This window comes from Neoarius graeffei, chromosome 6 (assembly GCF_027579695.1).
Source record: "Neoarius graeffei isolate fNeoGra1 chromosome 6, fNeoGra1.pri, whole genome shotgun sequence".
Lineage (NCBI taxonomy): Eukaryota > Metazoa > Chordata > Actinopteri > Siluriformes > Ariidae > Neoarius > Neoarius graeffei.
The window spans coordinates 99608110-99632718 of NC_083574.1; the positions used below are offsets into that span (position 1 = coordinate 99608110).

Consider the following 24609-nt stretch of genomic DNA (forward strand, 5'->3'; position numbering starts at 1 on the left):
AAACGCATTATTCGTAAAAGCACACACTCTGAAATTCACGGATCTGGTTAAACACAAGACTGCACAAATTATGTATAAAGCAAGACATAACCTTCTTCCGGGTGAGGTACAAAATACGTTTATGGAAAGGCAGGGTGGGTATAACCTGAGAGGGGAAATGAATTTTAAGAGAGTAAATGTTAGAACAACTCTGAAAAGTATGTGCATAACAGTCTGTGGGGTGAAATTGTGGAATGGTCTGGAAAATGAACTCAAAAATAGCACCAACATAAAACTGTTTAAAAAATTATATAAAAACATGTTACTAAAATATATGAGAATGAGGACAGGCAGACTATATAGGTGATGATGAAATTGAGAGCAAGTCTGTGACTGGTCTTCTTGTATTTAGTGTATAGTTATAGGTATGCGTATATGTATGTACTAGATGTATTGTATGTGTGTATATATGCATAACATAAGTATCTGTATATATGATTTGGTCGATATTATACGATGTCGGTATGTCTTGGTATGTTGGTATGTTTTCTTTTTGTTTGGTGCTTTTGTTTTGTTTTGTATATATATTTTATTATGGCAGAAAGTGACGTTTGATTAGCGGTGGTATAGAGGGTTAGGATTGGATAAGTTATTACTTCTTCCTAATCCTTTCTGAACATTATTATGTTACTGCCTTGTGGCTACACTATTCTGTTTGTTTATGATGATGTTTTGATTATTGCATTTTTTATTTAAAATTGTTTTATTTTTATATCTTTCTTCTTTATTGTTCAGAATAAAGTAATCAATCAATCTAAACTGTGTATTTTTATTGTGGATCAGGATGGTGACATTTGAAAAAAGGTCTACAGGAACAAAGCATGGCACTCAGAGTCAGTAGTAGCGAGCTAACCTACTAATGTTAGCTAGCTAAAGCACAAGATTTGCTTTTTGTATGTATATAAGAGAAAAACAAATAATCTCTGTTTAAATAATTATAGTAGTAAAAGAGCCGTTCAAAAAATAATCAGAGACTGAACTGGAAAAGGGAAAAAAAACCAATAACAGTGAAGAAGAGCACTATAAAGATCTGTAAGGAATGGGGTTAGAGTGGAGAAAATAAGAGGAGGTAATGAAAGGGAAAAAAGTCAAGAGATACTTTTCTTGGGGCAAATTTGATCAGATACGACACTTTAACACATAAACCAAATACGCACGATGTGAGAGTTAAGATGGTGGCCAGATGGTTTCACTCGTCTCTACAGCAGGGAATAGGCTCTGAGCCCTCCAGATTTTATATAGAGCTCAGTGCTCTCGCAGGAAAGCCATGGATACAGATAACAGCCTCCTCACAAGTCCACAGATAAAGCTTTAACAGATAGAGCTTTTACAGATAGAGCTTTATCTGACCATTGACGGTGCTGCAGTGGAGAGGGTGAGCAGCACCAAATTCCTCAGGGTGCACATTGCTGAGGACCTCTCCTGGTCCAACACCACGACATTGCTGGCCAAGAAGACTCAAACTCGCCTCTACTTCCTTCACAAACTGAGGATTGCACGAGTCCCAGCCCCCATCATGTGCTCTTTCTACAGGAGCACCATTGAGAGTGTCCTCACTGGCTGCATCACTGCGTGGTACGGAGGCTGCAGTGCTTCCTGCCGGAAGACTCTGCAACGCATAGTGAACACGGCCAGCAAGATCATTGGTACCCATCAGCCCTCCCTTATGGACATCTGTCACTCCCGTCTCACCCGCAGAGTCATCAGCATCGCTGGTGACACTTCCCACCCTTCACACTCACTCTTCAGCCTCCTGCCCTCAGGGAAAAGGTACCGGAGCCTCCAGGCCCGCTCCACAAGACTGCTGAACAGCTTCATCCACCAGGCTGTCAGGATGCTGAACTCTGTCCACTACCTACCCCCTACCCCTGGTCTGTAACACATTCATTCACACAAGAAACTCTCTCTCATCCGTTTGCACATCACACTACAATCATTTGCATTACTGCTGTATCTGCTGCTATTGATCCTTTGCACTACTGTTCATATTCACCTCATAAGCTGCTCTTCTAGCACCTTCTCCGTTACAGATATTGTACTGGATTTGCACTACTGCTATTTTGTACATTGTTTGATTTTAGAGTGCATTTTTACCTCTATTAACTATATTTTATATATATCTGATTTTACAAGTAAGGTGAGAGAGAAACGGCATTTTGATTTTTCTCTATGTCCTGAATATATAGTGAATTGATAATTTAAAAAAAAGAATCTTTGAATCTTGAATCAGATAGAGCTTTAACCAATCACACGTTAGCAAGAAACGCCAAAGCCAATCCAATAACGATAATGGGTTTAGGAGGCGGGACCAGTAGAGAACCACAACTGTTAACCCTTTGGGTTCCAAACACCGACAGAAAACAATGGGTTTTATTTTAATTTTTTGAATTAAAATTATTCCGAGGGACAATTCAGTAATTACTGGGTATAACTTTATTATTGTAATGGAGTGCAATTACTCAAGTAGGCCATTTCCCATCTCTGGATGTGAGAATATGATAGTGTTGCCACCTGTCCCAGTTTTTCCTGATTGTCCCGGATTTTCATGGTCTGTCCCGGAAAAAAAAAAAAAAAATCCGGGACACTGAATGTCCCGGTTTTTTGTACATGATGGGCAAAATGTGTATTTCAACTTGCGAGCCAGCTGAGAACCAGTTTGCTTTTCCATAGCTCGCCATGCTAAGCGCCGCTAAGCGGAGCCACGTCATCACGTCACTGAATACGTCATTATGTCGCTGTATACGTCACTTACGTCGCTGTATACGTCAGATACGGCGCTACGTTTACATAAACCTTGGCGCGAATATCAAAGCAAAAACACGGAAGAAGCAGCAACAACAACAACAATAATAATAATAATGGATGACTTCGCGTTTGTACAGCTGCTGCTTCTCGGCGCTTAAAAATGGCGATCTTTCGCGGTCTTGTTATTGTTGTTGGTCTTAACAACTCCGCCCCCCGCTGACGTAAGCGGTTCTTTCCTCTGGCCCAGCAGAGAGTTGGTGCTAGCCTGGAACCAGCTTGGACTGATAAAAGAAACAGACTCTCTGTTGCAATGGTGAAGGCTGAGCTTCAAGTCAGGCTAAACTTTCAGTTGTCCTGTACTGAGTTCAAGACATTCATTGAAAATCAGCCAGGACTCATAGCAGCAGCAAAGAAAAACACCAAATGTAAATGGAAGATTAGGTAAGGTTTTGGTGAATTAAATGAAATAGTGTAGTGTAATACATACTCCTGTATGTACTGTATGTGCTCAGTTATATCAGTTCCATGTCCTCCTATGTATTTGTTTAGCCAAGAGCAGCAGAGGCACAGGCAAGCACAAGCAAAGCACACACCACACTCTAAGCAATCAGGTAAGCTGTTGGACACTACACCTTACATTGTTACATTCAGGTATTCTTAGATACAATGAAAAATTAGATTATTTATTTTTATTCCACATAAGCAAACAAACAGAACTTAATTATGTATTCCCCTTTTACCTGTGCCCACTACTGCCCCCAGGTGTCCACAACCAAAAACTGTTGGAAATAAACCAAAATACTGAAGACCTAGCCTAGTAAACTAGACCCACCCGCCTAGCGGCCAAAAATATTTTTGCCTAGCGAGTGGGTCTAGCCTCGCACCATATAAACAAAAACACCCCAGGCATCAAATCGTGCCCACCAATCACAACACAAGGTTTTTGTTTGGATTCTTTGGGTGGGCTTTTGCAGGAGTGACGACAAGGCTGCGCGACGCTGGAGAAAGCACAACAGGAAAGATGGCTATGGCTAGTGAACAGCACGCGTTTTACTCCGCTTTGGAATCAGTTTTAGAAGAATTAGACTTGGAGTTTTCGTTGAAACATGAGCAGGAAGAGGCTCTCTGCTCATTCCTTTTCAAGAAGGACGTTTTCACTGTTTTGCCGACCGGCTATGGCAAAAGTCTGATCTACCAGCTGGCTCCGCTCGTAGCCAAAAGGATGGGGCTAGTTTGTGCAGTACGAAGAATTAATAAACAGCTTTGAAACATTACTTTTTGATTGTTTCTTATTTTCCCGTTATTTTAAATTTAAGGGAAATTATTTCATCAAACACCACTAAATAAAAACTCTCAAAAACAGTTTAAGCAAACCCTTGAAAAACACTTGGGGGAAAAAATGAGTGTATGTGTTACAGACTCCAAACTTGTGGTCATTATCTCCAAACTTCTTAATATCTAGAACCTGTTTATTAATTAATACACATTTTGAAAAATTATTTATTTCAAGGCCTCCCCCACTGCTTTCTGTCGCTCTGACTACGTCACAGTCACTGTTGCGCTGATTGGTCAGAGCGTTGGCCTATACGCACAGAGACAGTTTGAAAGACAGCGGTTTGTTCATCCCACCCCCGTCAGAAATGTCTACGGATCGAGGCCAGACTAAATATTCACATTTAGTCTGGCTTGCCAGGCTAATGAAGACCTGCTATATTATGTACAGCAATTAACTAAACAAATAACTAGCAAAAGCGTCATTTTTACTAATTAGAGCAATACAATTTCAGCGTAGAAGGGCGATTTTTGTCTTGGGTTAGATGTACGAAGGGCGCCGTTGCTTACAAGCAAAAAGGTCGATTGGATGGTCGAAATGTCCAGGATTTTTGTCAGACACAGGTGGCAACCCTAGAATATGATGTTTACAGATGTGTGTATATTCTTCTTCTTACCGGTTATTTCCTTTAGTTCTTCTTTTCAGGCTCCATCACGTCCAAACACGTTTCCGACTAAAACAGATGAGCTGTGCTGCTGGAGAAGAGATTCTTGTGATTAGTGTCAGTGTCAGGAAGAAGTGCATGAGATCAAGCACCTAAATGCACACATCTGGTAACTGATTCACAGGAAACCAGTTTGAAGGTTAATGATTTCTGAACCAAAGGAAATGAAAGTTGTGTCTCCTTGTAGCACGTGACCTCAAACTGCATGCAGTAAAATCAAAGGCATTTCTGATGAATTCAACATTCTTACCAATGAAGAAATACAAATGTTCAGATTGTTTTCTTTCTGATTGTTAGATATTTTTTACTAAAACAGCCTAGTCATGGTGTTTGTTCAGTTTGTTTGTGTTTATCAAATTCTCAGATTAAAAAAGGTTAAATTCGTCAGACTGGAAGATTAATTTCATTTGATCTGTCGGATATTTAATATTCTGTAAGCGCGATGTTGTCTCTAGGACAAAGATAAATGAGGAAACAGAAAGAAACAACATTCCCGTGTTAACAGCGAGTCCGTTCTTCTGCTGCAGTTTACTTTCACTTTCTCTCCTTCACCCTTCAGTGTTCACTTCAGCATGACTCCCACTGGCTCAGAGCACCGCTCCAGAATTCACACTCAGCTAGTTCTTACAGTCATTTGAACCTGTCTGATAAATCCTTTCCCCCAAATGCCAGCTACAAATACTAAATAGGAAACACAATGTGGGGAGAGCGGGGTAAGTTGTCACCAGTGTCAATAACTTCAACATTAAATGGCTGGTTTTTGTGTGATTTCATGTTCACTGGTCGCTTTTCTGTTTCCATGTGGTCAAAGACACTCAAATCTGAAGTAAGCTCAGTTTTCTTATTGCCACCCGCCAGCAGTAAGGTCCCTGCAAAGACTTCCTCAAAACCTTCCCTGTCTGACTCCGGTTCATCTGTGCCGAGTTTCCCAAAAGCATCGCAGCACAAAGATCATCGTTAAACGGTAGAGCAAGCGGCACAATGAACGCTCTCTCTCCGAGTTAAAAGTTTTGTTTTACTTCTTTGTGTTTGTATAGTTTGATGTCTGGGTTTTTTTTTTAGTGTTTTGTTCGCCGGTTGTGGTGTAGCTCTGGACCCAGTTTTGGGTATTGGTTCCATACCTGTCAACCTCTAGGGATCTCAATCTGTATAAGCAACCGTTAAAATCCTTATAAACCACACAAAATCCTTATAACTAACAACGAATTTCGCAAAGGTTTATTCACATAATATACAGTGTTAATACATTCAAGAGCCAAACATAAGTAACACTGTCTAATGACTCTTGGAGCTAATTAATGTTGGTTATTTACATAGCAATTACAGAAAATTAATGTTGGTTATTGTACTCAGTTGCAGCTTTTTTTTGCCAATTCCAAATGTTTCTGATTTGGCACCATATCATTGGCATGATTTAATGTAAATTTCACATTGCTAACATTGTAAAGTAAATAGATTCTAATTATGATTCATTACTATGTGTCATTTAATTGGAACCTGCCTTTATCGATTCAATTAATAAAGAAAAGTATATGGAAAGATACCTTTGTAATTCATACCGAAATATATCTTCCAGAGTGTTGAATATTCCTTCTGCAGTTCCATTGTTGCACACTGGCATGTATAGGATGCGAGTTTTGGTGCCTTCGATGATGGTAAATGTTCTCACCAGAACCACCAGCCTTTTCTCAGTCTTCTGGTCATTGGATTCGTCGATGAGCAGGGAGAAGCGATTTTTTCTGCAATAGTCAATCACCTTTTCTGTGGCTTCCTGTGCCATACACTTTTTTATTATTTGAGTTGCTTTTGTTCTTCTACACAATATTTTTTTTCGCAATGTCACTGTCGGGGCAGAGTTTTGGCAAAAGCTCGCACATGTGATCCGCAACCAATAGAGGCACGTTGTGTTGCGCAATAAAGTTGGACAGCATAACTTCCGACCTCAAGATGGTTGAAGGTGCTTGTGTTTTCGTGAAAGAGATTAATCGACCCTGCGTTTGTGATTCCTCCAATTTCTTTTTATGAAGATTTGACTTAAATTGTTCTTTTATATTGTACACACTTGATGCTGTCACTTTGATATCGCGAAGGCACACTGAACAACGTGCATACTGTTCATTCTTAGCAGGCACAATAACTCCATTAAACTGGTCTTTCCACTCCGGTAAAAACCGTCCACTGTACTTTGCTTTCTTCTTTGCCGGTGCCATAGTTAGAAGCCGTGAGTTATCGGCTGTTGCTTGATGAATCTCATTGTACTAAATGAACGAATCAGGAACTGGAAACATGGCCAATAGCTTAATCTCCTTTCACTGGAATAAACAACCGTGCGAAAATCTATTAGCTTTACTCTGCCGGAGAGTGATAAACATGACGTCACGAAAATTGACTAGTGCCATTATCGGCTGCAGCAGAGCGATTTAGGGGGGATTTTGCGGGGAAGCCGCTACTGCTCTGCTTTCTTGTGCAAAATAAAGAGTGAGTCTAATAATCGATTGCGAATTTTTTTAGGTGAAAAATGGAAAAATCTTTAAGAAAATTGTTATACGCTGGTAAGGTTATTTTTACCCAACAAATCCGTAAGACTTACAGCTAATCCTTATGACTTGACAGGTATGCGGTTCCCTCCAGGCCTTGGATCACTGTTGGTGATGCCTGTGCTCCTCACTATGGACTGCAGTGAGCGCGTTGCTCTTTTAACATCAGGGTTGTCCAGCGCTCTGTGCAGCGGTACTTTTATGCTTGGCGCGGTGTTCAGAGCAATGTTGCTCAGTGGTGTCGCGGTGGCTGTGCAGGTGATTTGGGACATACCAGCGCTCTGTGTGGCAGTGCTTCTGTGCTCGCTTTGTGGATTCATGACACAGTCTCCGACAAAGCTTTAGTTGGAGATTTTAATATTCACTTCAATAACCCAGAAGACCCTTTGAAAACAGTGTTTGTGTCCATTTTAGATTCAGTAGGGATTAATCAGAATGTCATAGGACCGACCCATAACGGTGGTCACACCCTCAATCGAATACTAACATTCGGGTTAAACGTAGACAATATAGTCACACTTCCACAGTCTGAAGTTCTCAGATCATTATCTCATCTCATTCAAACTATGTCTGAGTAATAATATATGCACCTCACCACGCTACTGTATTAAACGTACATTCACGTCAACTGCTGCACAGAGCTTTATAAATGATCTCCCAGAGTTATCAACTTTGATTGGGTCACTGTCAGCCCCTGCAGAACTTGATCAGGTAACTGAATGCTTAGAGTCAACATTCCGCCATACCTGAGATAATGTAGCTCCTCTTAAAAGGAAAATGGTCAGAGACAAAAAATTAGCACCCTGGTATAATGATGACACTCGCACTTTAAAACAGACCACTCGAAAATTGGAACGTAAATGGCGTCAAACAAAATTGGTAGCGTTCAAATTAGCGTGGAAGGAGAGCTTCCTGAAGTATAAAAAAGCTCTTAGTGCTGCTAGACCAGGGGTGGGCAAACTTTTTGGCTCAGGGGCCACATTGACTTTTGAAATTTGCCAGGCGGGCCGGGCCAGCACCAAATTCATACATATCGAACATAAACCAGAAAAGCTTTAGTGTTATTGTAAGGCCTTCACTGACAGAGACCCAAATGCAGATCAGATTGACATTTATTTTAGTTCTCAGTCAACAAAGGCAGAGCAGAAAAATGTTTGCAGTTCAATAGATTGGCACTGGATCCATCCAGAAAAGTAACACACACACACACACACACACACACACACACACACACACACACACACACACACACAATGTGACAGTAAGAAAAGTATCACACTTAATTCTTAAATTACATCTTTGAGCTGCCAGGATGAGTAGGATGCCAGTGTATTTGTATATTTGTATCATTTTATACATACAACTAAATTGCATATCATTAAATTGAACTAAATTACATATCAGTACATATCATTTTTGTACATTTCACTGAACTCGTAGATTTACACCTGAGTGTTTTTTTTTAACCATCCACTTCCAGCCTGCCAGTACAACCCACCACCATTAGTAGGAGAGGTACCACACCATTCCAAAATGTTTGCAGTTCAACAGTTTGGGTACCACACCATGCCAACATGTCTGCAGTTCAATGGTTTGGCACTGGATCCATCCAGCCCACAAAATCAAACAAAACAGCTCAAGAAAGCAAAAAACTCCAAGCTGGTTTTCAGGTTCAAAGTCACTCACTGAAATATTTCCAGTCCTCAAAAAATCAAAACACAGGTTCCAAACAGGTTTTCATATTCCAAAAGGCCACTCATAGATCAGAATAACCTCCACAGGCAAAAGTCCAGGAACAGATATAAGCAGGAGCAAGGTCAGCTGCTCATAATACACCTATAATAGCAGACAGGGACATAAATGAGGGGCGGAGCAGACACCCAAAAGCACATGGTACTTAAAAACAAACACCAGCACTACAGCAGCCACCCACGACAACCAAAATTACTAAGAGTTATACTTTTTATATTATGTCTGTAAACATGTGACTACCATCTTATTACAGCTCCAACATAGTTTTAAAAAGAGAAAGTGTTAATACTCGCATTCATTCAGCAACCGCTGAGCTGTATTTGTTCGTTCTTGCGCTGACTGGTTGTTAGCATATGCCTCGGTCACAACCGGCCGTACGTGCTCCTACGGCCGGTCTACGTGCAAGAAACGCGCGGAGGGTGCGTGTGTGACGTGCTGATTTTCTAGCCGTAGACTGGCTGCAGACCGGCCGCAGAGGTTCTTTGTCATGTTAAACAAACTCTACGGGCGCTTACGGGTTTTTTTCAGGTTGCAAGACAAAATTACGGCCAACGTGCGTCTTTCTCCATGAACAAAAAAAAAACGCAGCGATTTGGGAAACGCCAAAAATCGCACGGCCAAAAAATCGTACGTCCGGTTGTTACCTAGGCTATAATTAGCATGCTTGGAGGAAAAGTGCCGTTTGATGTTATATTCCTTTAAAACTGCAACGGTTTCTTTGCAAATAAGGCATACAGCCTTTGATCGGACTTCAGCAAAAAAATATTTAGTTGTCCATTCTTTATTGAACACCCTGCACTCACTGTCCACTTTTCTTTTTTTAGGACCACTCATTGTAAAATTTTATCCTGTGTTCTCGAGATCTTCAGTGGCACGGGCGCCAGAATGACTTCCATGGCACGCGCTGCACCACTCTGCAAATGTAATCTCGCGTGAATACGACTGACTGGAAAGACAGATCTCTAGAACACCTGTCTATGTGATAACACTGAAGCTTATGGTTTATAGATCTGCTCAATCGCGTTTATATGATTGTCTTCCGCGGGCTGGATGTGGCCCGCGGGCCGTAGTTTGCCCACCTCGGTGCTAGATCAACATATCTCTCCTCCCTAATAGAAGATAACAAAAATAATCCTAGATTCCGATTTAATACTGTAGCAAAATTAACCAGGAATAAGTCCACTATAGACACATGCATACCTGCAGTATGTAGTAGCAACAATTTCATGAATTTTTTTAATGACAAAATTGAGAATATCCGACAAAAAATTCAGACTACTAATTTAAGGTCAGTCAATGTCAGTGACCCTGTAGTTAACAATATAACTGTATCAGATCAGCAATTAGAATGTTTTACTCCCCTAAAAGAAACTGAATTACTTTCATTAATCTCGGCATCAAAAGCCTCAACTTGCGTACTAGATCCCTCACCTACACATCTATTCAAACAGATAATACCTGAAGTAATTGAACCACTTCTAAAAATGACAAATTCTTCTCTTACGATTGGCTATGCACCCAAATCCTTTAAACTAGCAGTTATCAAACCCCTGATTAAAAAACCTGACCTTGATCCCTGTCAGCTGTCCAATTATCGGCCAATATCAAACCTCCCCTTTATCTCCAAGATCCTTGAAAAAGCTGTGGCACAGCAGTTATGCTCATTTTTACATAGGAATAACATCCATGAAATGTATCAGTCAGGATTTAGACCTCATCATAGCACAGAGACAGCTCTGGTTAAAGTAGTAAACGACCTACTGTTGGCGTCTGATCAGGGCTGTGTCTCGCTGCTTGTGCTGCTTGACCTTAGTGCAGCATTTGATACCATTGATCATTCCATTCTTCTGGATAGACTAGAAAATGTTGTGGGAGTTAAGGGAACGGCCCTCTCCTGGCTCAGGTCTTATTTAAAGGTGCAGTACGAGATTTTGGAATAATGGTTCCCGCAAGCCATATTTTGAAAAGAAACACGCCCGCCCTCGCCATGCTCTCACCCCCCGCGTCTCCACCCCCCTCCCTACCCGCGCCTCCAAAGCACATGAGCGCGCATTGCCAGTTCCCCAGCGTTCATGGTTGTCGCGAGGACTGTTTGCATTAAAATTTCCCATTCATTTCTATGGAATTATTTGAAAAACTACACACATTTTCAAACATCCGCTGCTCTGGCATGCTTTCACCTAGAGACATGATTAAAACTTTAAAACGTGGAGAAACTTCTCCTCTGTGGATCTGCCATTCAACTTTTTTTGCTAGGTTCTGTACTTTTGGCTCAGTCCCAGCTCAAACACATGTGGGTGCCTGGAGAAAATCCGGCTTTATAATGGGTGTCTATTGCGTTACACACCAGTGCAGCTCGTTAGAGTGTAGAGAGCTTGGAAAAATAGCTCAAACTTTCTCATTTAAACTGTGTTTTCAGCCCCAATTTTCACTCCACACACATAATTTTCTCAAAAGTAGTAGCCACACTTGTCCTGATTCACACAATGTGTCCACCTACACGATAGGATTTAGTTTTTGAATGAGAAGCCTGAAAGTGAAGAGAGCACAGCCACATAGACTGCCATTATAAACTTGGCAGAAAAGTCACTCGCTTTTAACTCGCTCTAGCAACCTCATTTTTTACACTACAGACAAAAAAAAATACATCAGTGTGTTCAGGAGACCCTTGTGGCGCTCACTGTGAAAGAATTTTGTGAATATCTCCTTCCGTTTTCGTCTAAATCCCCGTTGTTTGGAGGGACCTTTTCCTGTGCATTTCTGTCTCTCCCTGCTCAGCGTGTGGGTTGGGCTGCTCTCTCTCTCTCACACACACACAGAAGCATAGATTTACATAGAAGACTCGATTCCTCACCGCGTATAGATAGCTTTCACATGACGTCACAGAATCGGGGATTCCCTGGTGGCGGCCATCTTGGAGGGCCAGCTTACCGTACGGGTCACTGAGCACATATTGTAGCGCGCGAGTTACATTCATTTATATATTATTTACATTTATAGTTACATTACTACTATTTAAAGCTAGCAATGGTGCACACCTGTTGTATTCACGGCTGTCGTAATAGGTCAGATGATGAAGTCAAGCGGGGCTTTTATGGAATTCCCACTGTACGGGAGCACGAAGGCGAGCAGACAAACTCAGCATACAAAGGAGAAATCTATGGCTTGCGAGAATCAACCGCAAGGATTATCAGCCTTCCAAACACAGCAAAGTCTGCTCCGATTATTTTATAAGTGGTAAGTTGTTTAAATAAACAATCAATTGTGTTTAAGTTTGTTTTTGGAAACCAAAACATCGTGTAAACACTCTCTGGAGAATGCCTAACTGGAGCCGCTGAGTGTACGTTTACATTGTAATGTACACTTAATATCGCTCGTTTGTCACGTTTCTATTTGAAACTTGTCACTTCACTCACGCAAGGGTCATTTTTGAAAAACATTTTAGGTCTATTCTGTATGATTTAATTTGTGTTTGAGATGCAAACAGCGCGCCTTTTGGCGGATGCCGCCTGAATCGCGCAGATCCGGGGTTTTTTTTTTTTTTTGGGGGGGGGGGGGGGGCATTGGAGTGTCTGATTATAATTTCAAAGTAAATTCTGTATTAAAATTACTAAATAAGCAAATCCGTTACAGTCCATGAAACAGGAAGTATAAGGATGAGAAAAAAACAGTTTAAATCGGGAAGCTGCGCACACTTGTGCAGCCCGAGCGGTGTGCAGGACTGCGCAAATGTGCGCAGCTTCCCGATTTAAACTGTTTTTTTCTCATCCTTATACTTCCTGTTTCATGGACTGTAACGGATTTGCTTATTTAGTAATTTTAATACAGAATTTACTTTGAAATTATAATCAGACATCCAACGCCCCCCTAAAAAAAATAATAAAATCGGATCTGCGCGATTCAGGCGGCATCCGCCAAAAGACGCGCTGTGAATATATAAAGTTATATATATCAGACAGCCTTTAAAGTTTGATGAAGTCAGTTTCAGGCTTTGGCAGTTTCAGGCTTTGGCAGCCCTGCATAGTCACTTGAAAATGCATCTTTGTCCACTTCATAGGGGTCAATTCCCCCAATCAAGGCCAGTTTGGCTGCATACCATTGTCGTGAGATGTCGTCTAATGTATCTGTATACTTCCGTTTGCTTGATTTTGCCGACATTGATCTTTATTTTAGAAAACTGACTATATAACTTCATAAATTCGTCCGAGATAACGTAGCCGGTAGTGGCGATGGTCCGTTTTGTTTGCCCTCCAAGATGGCGACTGGGGGGCGTTCCCCGGAATGCCGTGACGTCAGTGAAAACTATCTATTCCAGAACGCCCGCACAGGGCGGCCATCTTACCACAGACAAGGGGTATGAAGACTTACGCAAGCACAGCCCAGCACTCACATTATGATTTACAGGAACTCAAAGTACTGACTTTGATGACAAGATGATGTGTGTGTCTGTGTGTGTGTTTTAATTGTAGATGTTTATATCAGTATGTTTAGTTTTATTTTAACTGCATATTGGAGCCAGGCCCGGCGCCATGGGGGGGCGAAAGGGGGCGTCGCCCCCTCATGGTTACAGCCCCACCCCCTCAACGGAGACTCAGATCACTTAATTGTTTTCTTATGAAAATATAATGTATTATAGATGTATTAATAATTTGCATTTTCAAATACGAAATATTAAGTGGTTGCGCATTGCACAAAAATACATTTCACATAAATCACTACTAAAACTGGCACGGTAGAACAAATCTGATTGGTTGTTATGATTCTTACGTTGCATATTGTTGCGCTTTCATTGCTGACGCTGTACACGCAGGCAAAGGGTTTTGAGAGTGTTGGCGGTTAGCTCGTAGTTGGCTGCTGACCGTGTGTTAGATGGCATCAAAATGGATATAAGAAAATATTAACCCTGTTTTAGACATATGTATCAATCCTAACTACTGAGGACTACTAGTTATTGTGAGTGTATGTGTGAAATGCTGACACAGCTGCGCACACCTGTGATAAGGACAAGGGGAGGGGTCGTGCGGGTGGGGGTTTTACATGTACACTTACAAGTGCACTGTCTCTGCAATATCCTGTAATAGACCCCTTCGCATGTTTGTAAACAAACCGACCGTTGCCAGGATGCGCGCGCAGCCTGGACCCAGAAACAATGGCGCTGCCCATAGACTGGCATTATGAGCTGTCAGATTATGCCAAACAACTGTCGTTACAAGATCGAGAATGCTACATAAATAAGTTAACTCTAACAAGTGGACATCGCCTACCGGATCCGCATTTAATTTAATCCGCATTTTATTTAGGACCCCCTTGAAAATGAGATGTCACATCTCAAGGGGTTATCCTCAAAATATCTCAGCGCGGGAACACGCTGAGAGCGAGAGCGGGCTGAGAGGCTGCACGGGAACACGCTGAGAGCGAGAGCAGGCTGAGAGCGGGCCTGGGCCGCGGCTGAAGCCTCAGATTTTCCTGCCGCGCTGCTGCCGCCCCGCTTGTTCTTCCTGCGCTTCGCGACATGCCACCAAGAAAGAATACAGCACAGGTTGAGGAGGTCGACGATATTAAAAGATCGCTCGACATGTTGACGGAGGAGGTTTCTGCTGTTAGACAACAGCAGAAAACCATCATGAGCCTGGTGGAGGAAGTTAAAGCCTTGAGGCTAAAAATCACCGAGAAGGACAAGTGGATTAACTTGCTGGAGAACCGGGTGGCCGATCTGGAGCAATATACCAGAATGAACGACATCATAATCACCGGCTTGGAAGTGAAACCTCGTTCATATGCACGGGCAGTGACGATGCGGAACGGAGAGGAGCCGAGCGAGGAGGACGCGGCATCGGTGGAGCAACAGGTGGCGGCGTTTCTCCGCTCAAAGGGAGTTGAGTTAGACAGGGAGAACATCGAGGCCTGTCACCCGCTCCCAAGGGGAAACGAGAAGACAAAACCGGCAATAATAGTTCGGTTTGCAAATAGAAAACACAAAAACGAACTGCTGAAACAGGGAAGACGGCTGAAGGGATCAGACGTTTACATCAATGAGCACCTGACAAAGAAAAATGCGGACATTGCCAGAACGGCCCGTTTACTCAGAAAACAGAAGAAAATACAATCAACATGGACTTCAAACTGCAAAATATACATCAAGTTAAATGGAACACCAGAACAAGCCAAAGTACTAGTCATCAGGGAGCTGGAGGAGCTGAGCAAATATTAACGAAACGTACCACAACAAGGTATCCTTAAACTACAGCCATGACAACTCCTGATAATAAACACACATTAGGACTAGAAAACTTTGTATATACAGAACATAAAATACAGGACATAGAACATGATATTAATCCGGATAACAATTTACTCAATGATATAGAAAACAGCTGCAGTTATTACACAGATGAGCACTACAACGCAACTTTCCAATCAAAGCATAACATATCAATCATTCACTTCAATAGCAGAAGCCTATATGCCAACTTCCACAGTATTAAAGAATATTTGAAAGAGTTTAAGAACCCATTCAACATCATAGCAATTTCAGAGACATGGATCAGCACTGACAGAGATGTGGACTTTGAGATGGAGGGTTATGATCTAAATCATATAAGCAGAGTGAAAAAGAGAGGAGGAGGTGTGGCAATATATGTGGACAAAGGACTGAAGTATAAGGTGGTGGAGAGTATGACAGCAGCTGTTGATAATCTGGTGGAATGTATCACAGTGGAAATTTGTATGGAAAAAGTAAAAAATATAATTGTGAGCTGTTTGTACAGAACTCCAGCATCAAGTATTTATGAAATCTTCTGTCATATTTGAAAACTGGATGGAAAACATGTTTTCTAACTCAGTGCAGAAGACTGTGTTTATCTGTGGGGATTATAATATTGATCTGTTAAATCCAAAAAAGCATAAAATGACAGAAGATTTCATAAATACAATGTACAGTATGGGTTTATACCCAAAAATCACCAAACCTAGTAGAATTACTTCTCATTGTGTCACATTAATAGATAATATATTTACAAACAGTATGGAAAATAATACAGAAAGTGGGCTTTTATATAACGACATCAGTGACCATTTGCCTGTATTTATTGTCTATCACTGTAATTACTGGAAACCTAAGGATATGAATCAGCTGAAATACAAATGGATAAGAACCGAAGAAAACATAAGGACACTTAAGAGTGAATTAAACAGAACTGGAAAGTAGTATATGAGGAAGAAGATATTGACAAAGCATACAGCGGATTTCTAAATATCTTTAAAACACTATATGATAAAACCTGTCCTGTAAGGAAATACAATGATGGATAAAAACAGGCAAATGGTCCATGGATCACCAAAGGATTAAAAAATGCCTGTAAAAAAAAGAACACGCTGTATAGACAATTCATAAAAAAAAGAACCTTAGAGGCAGAAATTAAATATAAAAAATACAAGAATAAATTAACCAGCATTATGAGGACATGTAAGAAGGAATATTATAATAAATTATTAGATAGTAATAAAAATAACATGAAGGGGCTATGGAATGTACTGAATAGTATTATTAGGAATGAAGCTAAAAACAAAAACACAAGCTACCCTGATCATTATATTGAGAATGACAGATCAATAAATAATATGGAGGAAGTGGTAAATGGTTTTAATAGATTCTTTGTAAATGTGGGACCAGATCTGGCAGAAAAGATTCAAGATACAGACACACCTGGAGGGGCGGAGGCTGCTCGATGGGAGAGAAATCCTAAATCTATATTCCTTGGTGCAGTTGGCATAAAAGAGGTCATAGACATTGTAAGGAGAAGTGAAAGTAAAACCTCCACTGACTGGAATGATATTGATATGAGTTTAATAAAAAAAGTTATTGAAGAAATTGCAGAAACATTTACTCACATATGTAATATGTCTTTTCAATCTGGTAAATTTCCAAACAACATGAAAATAGCTAAAGTTATACCTTTATATAAATGTGGGGATAAACACCATTACACAAATTACAGGCCAGTTTCTTTACTCTCTCAGTTCTCCAAGATCCTCGAAAAACTGTTCACAGCAAAACCAGACAACTTCATTGAAAAATATAAACTTCTAGCTGACAGTCAATACGGATTCCGGAAAGACAGATCAACAACCCTGGCATTAATGCACAGCAAAATCCCCAGTGTTGAATTAACACCCAGAGTGTTGATTTAACACCCTACTGTGTTTATATACGTCCAATTGGACACAAATTAACTCTAAAAGTGTTAATTCAACACTGAGGAATTTGCTGTGTGGAACTTATCGAGAAAATCACAAATGGTATAGACAATAAAAAACATGTTATGGGAATTTTCATAGATCTAAAGAAAGCATTTGATACAATAAATCATGACATTCTATTCAACAAATTAGAGAGGGATGGTATCAGAGGGGTTGGTTTGGACTGGGTGAGGAGCTACTTAAGTAACAGGCAACAATTTGTAAAAATTGGAGATCACACATCTGATTATTTGCCCATAACATGTGGAGTACCGCAAGGGTCTGTCTTAGGTCCTAAACTGTTTATATTGTACATTAATGATTTATGTAATGTATCAAGTATAATGAAATGCATATTATTTGCTGATGATACAAACATTTTTTGCGCCGGGGACAATGCACAGCAGCTTATGGAGACAATCACAACCGAAATGAATAAATTAAAAAGGTGGTTTAACGTAAACAAATTGTCATTGAATTTGAGTAAAACAAAGATTATGTTATTTGGAAAATATAAGTCGAACCCTCAAGTTGAATTGAAAATTGACAACATAACCATAGAAAGAGTGTATGAAATAAAATTTCTGGGTGTGATTGTTGATCATAAAGTCTGCTGGAAACCGCATATTAATCATGTTAAAGCAAAAATAGCAAAGATTACTGTAACTTTGGGGAAATCAAGACACATTCTGGACTATAAATCACTACATACTCTGTATAATGCACTCACACTTCCATATCTGAGCTACTGTGTGGAGATATGGGGTAACACCTACAAATCTAACCTGCAGCCGTTATGCACATTACAAAAAAGAGCAATAAGAATTGTCAGTAATACGGGATATCTTGAACATACAAACGCATTATTCGTAAAAGCACACACTCTGAAATTCACGGATCTGGTTAAACACAAGACTGCACAAATTATGTATAAAGCAAGACATAACCTTCTTCCGGGTGAGGTACAAAATACGTTTATGGAAAGGCAGGGTGGGTATAACCTGAGAGGGGAAATGAATTTTAAGAGAGTAAATGTTAGAACAACTATGAAAAGTATGTGCATAACAGTCTGTGGGGTGAAATTGTGGAATGGTCTGGATAATGAACTCAAAAATAGCACCAACATAAAACTGTTTAAAAAATTATATAAAAACATGTTAATAAAAATATATGAGAATGAGGACAGGCAGACTATATAGGTGATGATGAAATTGAGAGTAAGTCTGTGACTGGTCTTCTTGTATTTAGTGTATAGTTATAGGTATGTGTATATGTATGTACTAGATGTATTGTATGTGTGTATATATGCATAACATAAGTATCTGTATATATTATTTGATTTGGTCGATATTATACCATGTCGGTATGTTTTGGTATGTTGGTATGTTTTCTTTTTTGTTTGGTGCTTTTGTTTTGTTTTGTATATATAGTTTATTATGGTGGAAAGTGACGTTTGATTAGCGGTGGTATAGAGGGTTAGGATTGGATAAGTTATTACTTCTTCCTAATCCTTTCTGAACGTTATGTTATTGCCTTGTGGCTACGCTATTCTGTTTGTTTATGATGATGTTTTGATTATTGTATTTTTTATTTAAATTTTTATTTTTATATCTTCTTTATTGTTCAGAATAAAGTAATCAATCAATCAATCAATCAAAAATAAATAAATAAATAAATAAATAAATAAAGAGTGGGCGGACGATGTTAGTAAGTTCCCTCGTATACAATGGCCAGATATATACTCGTACCTTATTGACAAGACTTCAGTGTACACCCACGAAAAACTTCGTGCCTACAAGTCTTTAGACGCATATGATTATGTTCTGTGCGGGCATGTACAACTTGATTAACAATGGGACATTCATATTCATTTTGTTTTAATCAAATTATGCCAGTGGTGTGATGGCAATGTGGCTTTAGCTACAACAGCAAATACCAACACTAAACAGCAATTTGCAGGAGGTAATGGCATGAAAGGAATGATAGTGTAAAGAGTGCAGCTAAGAGAAATCAGAGCTGCGTAAAAAGCGAGAGGCAGAGAGCAGAAATGAAAGTGAACGGGGCGGGAGCTAGGTTAGAGCAGTCAGCGTAAGTTGGCATTTAGAGTGAGGGCACACAATTTTACCTTTCCATCCTTGCTTTAAAATTGTGATTTTTGGCATACACAAATAATGATGGCACAAAATCTGGACTGCTTGAGTCAAGCAAGACCTCTCCTACAAACACAATTGCATGCAAAGCTAACATGCTAACAATATTCATTACATTGTGTAACTATGACCCAGCTAATCAGACAAACGTTACCAAAGTATTTTGCTACATCAATAAACGAAGACTAGAAAGAATAAAAAAGAAAGATTTAATAAATAGCCTGATCTTACCTGTGATGAAGTGGGCGCTGCAAACCCGCGCATTTTTGATAGTGCTTTCATCCCAGTCTACACGTTTGATGGCTTGTAGCCATAGATGTCGGCGATTTTTTTGGAATGGGTGAGATCCTGCTGGAATTCTGTACATTTTAACCCCATCACTGCTACGATTCTGACACCCGACAAGACAACAACTAGGCATTTCTGAGTCTTTTTTGGGTCCAGGCTGCGCGCGCAATTTCCGCTTACGTATGAATGACGTTTACTGCGAAGGGGTCTATATGCAGTCAGTTTACGGGAGTAGTCTTTCCCCCACCGAATTAAACGAATTCAATCACAATATTGTGAATCCATTTTCTTTCTTTGTAGGCTAAGTTTATCTCCGTTTATGTCGGTGTATGTGTTCATATATGGTCCGCTTTGTGCGCAAATAGCGTAAGAATATGTGTCGTTGACGTCACCCCCCCATGCAGCGGGGGTGAAAATTCATCACTTCAGAGTGTTTAGTCCCCTACACGCCTAAACTGGGATCGCGGATTAAGTGGCTAGCGTTGACTCGGTGCAAGTCAGGAAGGCTATTACTGGTGCAGCCGCGGGGTCTGTTGATTTTTTTTAAATTATGATTTTGGCCGCCGAGCCAAGTACCTTAGACTTGCATTGGCGTTTTGTTTTCATGCCGCGGAGCTATTTGTATGTATTTTAAATGTAAAGGACTTGCCTGTAGGTTTGTGTGTGTTGTTTTATGTTTGGCATCTTTCCGGTTGTACCGCGTGTCTGTGAGAAAATCGGAGGGGAGGGTTAACAGGTGGGCACGGTAGTTGATAAAGCGCAACTGCCCTGGTAATATGTCACATGATTTTCCCGTACTAAAGCAACCTTCGGGGCCGTGGTTTTGTGGTTGGCGCAGTTAATTGTTTGAAACACGTTGTCAGACCGCCATCACTACTACACACTATATGAAAAATATTTGCCCCCTTGCGATTTCTAATTGCCCCCTTAGTAAACTGTTCCTGGCGCCGGGCCTGATTGGAGCCTAGTCAAATGAAATTTCAATCTTCTGTGCTAACATATATTGACTTTGACATGATAATCAGCTTTGAATGTTCTTTTTGTAAATGTAAAGATATATTTTTATCCTTGGAACTATAACCACATGTGATTAATTAAATGCTTTTTTTGTCACAAACTACCATGAGTCGCTGTCACTGTTTTATACTATTACTTACTCGGGCAGTGCATTTGTTATTATGCTATGATGTGAGTTTACATTTGTTATTATGCTATGATGTGAGTTTACATTTGTTATTATGCTATGATGTGAGTGCATTAGGTTTTTGAGGTGGATGAAGTATTTCTGAAGTTTCAGAAGTGAGTAAGCTGTTTATTTAAATTTAGCTTCCCCTACGGCCCTATCACATGTAAAAATATTTTCACTAAAAATTGGAAATAAATTGTATGGTTATTTGTCCTAAGGCTGCAGTTATCCATAAGTATGCAGTGTTAGGCTTCTCACAGCAGAGGAATTTCAGCATGCATCCTGTCTTACAGTCTGTGGTATACTGAAATATTTTCGCCAAGCTATGCGTATTTTTTTAAAACATAAAATGATTATTCATCATTAATATCATAAATACATACTTCCGTTTTTTTTTTTTATATAACAAACCAAACCGTTTGAATATCGATTGAAATTTGAGGAAGTTACGGTCATCTGAAAAGTGCATATCGCTACCAACACAATGTAATGGGTAAGCCAGCTGTCTGAGGTAAGATGGCCGCCACGTGCGGACGTTCGACTTTGTTGACGGGCAACGGGGACGAGGCATCTAGTCTTCTATGTAAATCTATGCACAGAAGGGCCAGGCTGCTCAGGCTTCAGTCTGATTGATGTGTCAGTATCCAATCATTTTGAGGTGGTGACCTCGATAGGATTTGATGGTGTTTTTCCTTTATTTTACACTGTAGACTGGATTAAAATATTTCGTTTTGGGGTCAAACCTTCTATTGTACTGCTTGCAACATGGGTGTGAGGAGCTTTTCAAGCAATATGGTAAAAAATACTCCTGAAAAAAATCTCGTACTCCACCTTTAACTGATGGCTATCAGTATGTTGATATAAATGGTGATATTTCTAGACGTACTGAGGTAAAGTTTGGTGTTCCACAAGGTTCTGTCTTGGGTCCACTGCATTTTTCTTTATACAACCCCGATTCCAAAAAAGTTGGGACAAAGTACAAATTGTAAATAAAAACGGAATGCAATGATGTGGAATTTTCAAAATTCCATATTTTATTCAGAATAGAACATAGATGACATATCAAAGGTTTAAACTGAGAAAATGTATCATTTAAAGAGAAAAATGAGGTGATTTTAAATTTCATGACAACAACACATCTCAAAAAAGTTGGGACAAGGCCATGTTTACCACTGTGAGACATCCCCTTTTCTCTTTACAACAGTCTGTAAACGTCTGGGGACTGAGGAGACAAGTTGCTCAAGTTTAGGGATAGGAATGTTGACCCATTCTTGTCTAATGTAGGATTCTAGTTGCTCAACTGTCTTAGGTCTTTTTTGTCGTATCTTCCATTTTATGATGCACCAAATGTTTTCTATGGGTGAAAGATCTGGACTGCAGGCTGGCCAGTTCAGTACCCGGACCCTTCTTCTACACAGCCATGATGCTGTAATTGATGCAGTATGTGGTTTGGCATTGTCATGTTGGAAAATGCAAGGTCTTCCCTGAAAGAGACATCGTCTGGATGGGAGCATATGTTGCTCTAGAACCTGGATATACCTTTCAGCATTGATGGTGTCTTTCCAGATGTGTAAGCTGCCCATGCCACACGCACTAATGCAGCCCCATACTATCAAAGATGCAGGCTTCTGAACTGAGTGCTGATAACAACTTGGGTCGTCCTTCTCCTCTTTAATCCGAATGACACGGCGTCCCTGATTTCCATAAAGAACTTCAAATTTTGATTCGTCTGACCACAGAACAGTTTTCCACTTTGCCACAGTCCATTTTAAATGAGCCTTGGCCCAGAGAAGACGTCTGCGCTTCTGGATCATGTTTAGATACGGCTTCTTCATTGAACTATAGAGTTTTAGCTGGCAACAGCGGATGGCACGGTGGATTGTGTTCACAGATAATGTTCTCTGGAAATATTCCTGAGCCCATTTTGTGATTTCCAATACAGAAGCATGCCTGTATGTGATGCAGTGCCGTCTAAGGGCCCGAAGATCACGGGCACCCAGTATGGTTTTCCGGCCTTGACCCTTACGCACAGAGATTCTTCCAGATTCTCTGAATCTTTTGATGATATTATGCACTGCAGATGATGATATGTTCAAACTCTTTGCAATTTTACACTGTCAAACTCCTTTCTGATATTGCTTCACTATTGGCCCTTTTCCACTACCCTTTTTCAGCTCACTTCAGCTCGCTTCAGCTCACTTCAGCCCGACACAGCTCGCGTTTCGACTACCAAAAACCAGCACGACTCAGCTCGTTTCAGCCCTGCTTCGCCCCTAAAACTCGCACCGTTTTGGAGTGGGGTTGAAGCGAGCCAAACCGTGCCGACTGAGGCTGGAGGCGTGAGCAGACACTCCCCTGTGCACTGATTGGTGAGGAGGCGTGTCCTCACATGCCCACACACGCCCCGCGAGCGCGCTGGGATCTGTAAACACCGCAAACCCGGAAGAATAATAATTACGAATTACGAGAATTTCTGAAGCCTTATGCGCCTCGCCTCATCTATACGCTCTTGCCAGTATCTGTTGCCGTTGTCGGTGACAACAAGCCACAGCACCAAGACCAGCAACACTAACGACTCCATGTCCTCCATGTTTATTGTTTACTATTCGGGTCGTGAGACTACCGCTTAAAAGCTCACTGAATCAGTGACATACAGAGCATCGTGGACGAGTTCGCGGAGCGCAAGGCTCGTCGTATGCCCTTCAAATAATGCGCGCAGTAGGCTATTGATGTTTTATTATGAGCCATGTACAGTATGTCGCCGAATGTTTTTTTGTTTCTGAGTTACATGTTCGTTTGAAGGACTTAATGTACAAAATAACATAGTTGCACCCCGTAGTGTTGAAATTGGTAAACACAGTGCATTCAGTGAGGTTTGCACCGCCCTCCTTTTATTTCTGACTCTTCCTTTCACCACTCTGAGCGCTCATTCGTATGCCCTTCAAATAATGTGCGCAGTATAGGCTATTGATGTTTTATTATGAGCCATGTACAGTATCCTAATGTTTTTTTGTTTCTGAGTTACATGTTCGTTTGAAGGACTTGATGTACTAAATAACATAGTTGCACCCCGGAGTGTTGAAATTGGTAAACACAGTGCATTCAGTGAGGTTTGCACCGCCCTCCTTTTATTTCTGACTCTTCCTGTCACCACTCTGAGCGCTCATTCGTATGCCCTTCAAATAATGTGCGCAGTATAGGCTATTGATGTTTTATTATGAGCCATGTACAGTATCCTAATGTTTTTTGTTTCTGAGTTACATGTTCGTTTGAAGGACTTGATGTACTAAATAACATAGTTGCACCCGGTAGTGTTGAAATTGGTAAACACCGCAGTTGCGGACATTTTGTAGCCTAAAATGATGTTATGATAAGCTTTAATAAAGGGCCCGGTCATTTGCCCCGCCCCCGGCCCGGCTCTGACTTGTTCCGCCACTGTCACTGATGTCACTGTTTGCGCTGCTTAACGACATCACATGACGTCCACCCACTTTCGCTAACTCCACCCAATGTGTCCACCCACTTCCAGCCAGCACGGTTCAGCGCGGTTGTAGTCGAAATGCAACTCCAACAGCCCCGCTCAGCCCGACTCAGCTCGACTCGGCACGGCACGGCTCAGCCGCGTTTGTAGTGGAAAAGCGGCATATTTGTCGGCGCAGAATTAGGGGGATTGGTGA

The 24609-nt window shown here is 40.7% G+C and overlaps 1 protein-coding gene across 1 annotated transcript in view; it reads right to left on the minus strand.

Annotated features, from left to right (window-relative positions):
• The window catches only part of LOC132888451 (NACHT, LRR and PYD domains-containing protein 12-like), a 122086-nt gene that overhangs the window by 74545 nt on the left and 22932 nt on the right, over window positions 1-24609 (minus strand). The window contains exon 3 of the mRNA XM_060924499.1: window positions 4734-4812. The gene's annotated coding sequence lies outside the window, so the exon portion shown is untranslated. The remainder of the gene's footprint in view (window positions 1-4733; window positions 4813-24609) is intronic.